This window comes from Papaver somniferum, chromosome 5, assembly GCF_003573695.1.
Source record: "Papaver somniferum cultivar HN1 chromosome 5, ASM357369v1, whole genome shotgun sequence".
Classification (NCBI taxonomy): domain Eukaryota; kingdom Viridiplantae; phylum Streptophyta; class Magnoliopsida; order Ranunculales; family Papaveraceae; genus Papaver; species Papaver somniferum.
Genome location: NC_039362.1, coordinates 75,177,413 through 75,180,604, shown reverse-complemented (window position 1 = coordinate 75,180,604; position 3,192 = coordinate 75,177,413). Strand labels below are relative to the sequence as shown.

Below are 3,192 nucleotides of genomic sequence, written 5' to 3'. Positions count from 1 at the left end.
CATCCATGTGGGTAAAGCGTTCAACCATGCATAACCTCCATTTTGGAGCCATTCTTGCGCCATATTTTGCTGCTACTGACCAAACCTTGAACTTAGCTCTTTAGGACATTTATATGATATAGTTAATTCATCCAATACTCGTGTATAATTATGGCATATCAATGCTCCATGTGTAATTCGCTTTATTTAACTAGATATCTGACTATAATGGCGCATTTTTCATACGCCATTACTCTTGCATGCATTGTCCAAGATTTGGTCAGGTCTTATACCAATGCATAGCCCAATTCTTGGCATATTCCATGTTCTTGCGTTATGCTTGAGCTGAGCTAAAATTCCTCGGATATGCGTGTGGCATATGTCAATGACATTGCTTGTCTTTAGTTATGAAGCTTCATTTTGTCCGTTGAATGTTTAATATTTTTTTTGTTGAAGCATGGCCAATACTTCATGGATGTGCCATAAACTATGAATACAATGTTATCAATGCGCTTCACTGGCTAGGCTTGTAACGGTTAGGTAGTACTCTTCTAGTTCAGGAACAAAAAGCGTTTGTAGTCCAACGGTTAGGATAATTGCCTTCCAAGCAATAGACCCGGGTTTGACTCCCGGCAGACGCATTCAATTTTTTTTTTTCATTTTTATTAGTTACGTCGAATACCGTAAAACATGATCAACAATGTTCTCTTTCACGCCTTCCTATAAAAAACTCATTGCATAGAGTGATCACCAAACACTCACTAGGTATCATCCCGGCCTTCGGCCGGGGCTCAACCTTTTTCAATTTTTTGTTGTTGTTTGGTCGGCAGGATAGTATTCTCCCAAAAAAATTTAGTCATTAAGAAAATTAATTATATTAGATTAGAACTGTCAAACATCGAGTCTATAAGTTAGTTGGGGTATGCAACCCTAGTGTTTTGTTGGTCGTTTCAAATTAACTGGGGCTTACGGTCCCGCCCCTGGCCCCTTAAGCATGCCCTAGTGTTTTGTTGGTCGTATCAAATTATCCGGGGCTTACAGCCCCGGCCGTGACCCCTTAAGCATACCTCAATGTTTTGTTGGTCGTATCAAATTAGTCGGGGCTTTCAGCCCCGATCATGACATTTTAAGCATGCCCTAGTGTTTTGTGGGTCGTGCCAAATTAGCCAGGGCTTACAGGCCCGACCGTGGCCTCTTAAACATGCCCTCTTGTTTTGTTGGTCGTGTAAAATTAGTCACGGCCTCTTTAACATGTCCTAGTGTATTATTGGTCGTGTCAAATTAGTTGTGACCTCTTAAGCATGCCCTAGTGTTTGGTGGTCATGTCAAATTAGCAGGGGATTATATCCCAGCCGTGTCCGCTTAAACAGATCTTAGTGTTTTGTTGGTTGGGTCAAATTAGCTGGGGCTTGTAGCCCCGGCCGTGATCTTTTAAACATGTCCAAGTATTTTATTGATCGTGTCAAATTAGTCGCGCTTATAATTCCAGTCGTTCAATTAATAAAAAAATCTAAGATATAAACATTTGCTTATGTTATCCATGAGGTTTAACGGTTGATTAGTCTGAGCTTTGGCGGGGTCGTGGTGCTCAACTGGAATCCCCACCCTCCAATATTGTATACCATTAAATAAATAACCAATATATTGAATTTGATATTCCATCTTTAAGATACAATTAAAGACAATTCCTTTGTCCTTGTTCATATATACTGTGTGGGGTTAACATGCTAAAGAATCCCCTAATGAAGATAATTGAACTTTAGTAAGCCAATACCTCTTATGATATGGGTATACGACGATACGTTAACAAACTGAGCAAGGTATATAAAAGCTTATTGATACACTATCCGAAGATAAACGTACTTTCAAGTTAGTAATAGAACCAAACTTTGTAACCTAAGAAAGATGATTCCGTCATCAGTGCGTAGTGCCTGCAACCTATTTTACTCCTGTAACACAATAAACTATCTAAACCTTTTGAAATATAACACACATAAATTAAAGAAAACTAATCCATAGCTATCACACTAGCCATTGGAATACCAAAACTAAACAAACAAAAAATTGGCTACATAGAGCTAGAGCGTTAACCTAAATAAAAGTCCGAAACACACATAATGTAGCTAATAGAATTTAATTCAATTTTAGTTGGAACTCTTGGGTCGAACACGCAAACGTTGCTATCTCAAGTTTGTTTGTCAAGTTTAGTTGTCAAAACTATAAGCCTTGATTTCTAGTCTACTTATAGCTAAGTCTCGGACTAGGATAGAAAGTGTAGTTGAGCTCTAGACTCCACGACGCTCATCATGCAAAGACGAAGAACTGCTCAAGGAACTGGTGGAACTTCATAGACAAAAAGGTATGTGGAGACTTGAACTTATCTATCACTCAAAATTTTATCTACTCTATCTCCTATTTTGAGACAAAAGTCGTATTGCTATATAGACTTCGATTATACACATTTGCTATTTTGTGCCGAGTTTATCCCGCTTATTTATTTCTCGAAATATGTGTTGATAAGCTTTCGTTTTGGCCAAGTTCATCTTTAATAGTGACGAAAGTCATGTTGATTATTTCAATGAATTTAAAGTCGCTTTGATGAAAAATAGTTTGTGAATAACAACTATATAACATCCTCTAAAAATGTTTCAATGATTGAAATGAGAGTTTAGAATATATAACCATGTTTGGATATAAACATTGTATGTGAATTCATACTTTTTTAAGTCCAAAATCCTTGAACCAAAGTATGCGTACCTTGCTGCTCAGGATAACCAGAGCTAAGTCCGCGTACCTGTACGCGTATTGTCGGAAGTTCACATCCCATGAATTTCTGCTGGAGTTTGTGAACTGAAAACAAACTCAGTCCGGTACTTAAGTATGCGTACCGGTATGCGTACTTAAGTAGGTTATTTTCTAAAAATAGTTTAATTCATGAACTAAGACATTTATAAACTAAGGAATGCAATCTTTGTAAACCGTGGCTATACTGTTCATGAATCTATTCGAGTGAATCAAAACTGTTTTTGCTTCGATTATGTCTTGTATACTTCTATGAGATCTAAGCAATTGAACAACTCTATAACTAGTTTTTTTGAGTCATTTGAACTAGTTATGGTGAAAATGAATAAGGTTGATATGAAAGTGCTCATATGGCTAACCATTGGTTAACTACTGTTGAACCAACGACTTGTACACGTTTAGGTACGGTTA

General features: G+C 37.3%; 1 non-coding gene across 1 annotated transcript; it reads left to right on the top strand.

The window, feature by feature from the left end:
* Positions 1-548: 548 nt before the first annotated feature.
* Positions 549-620, top strand: TRNAG-UCC. The gene has a single exon. It is a non-coding gene; the product is annotated as a tRNA-Gly (tRNA).
* Positions 621-3,192: the final 2,572 nt, after the last annotated feature.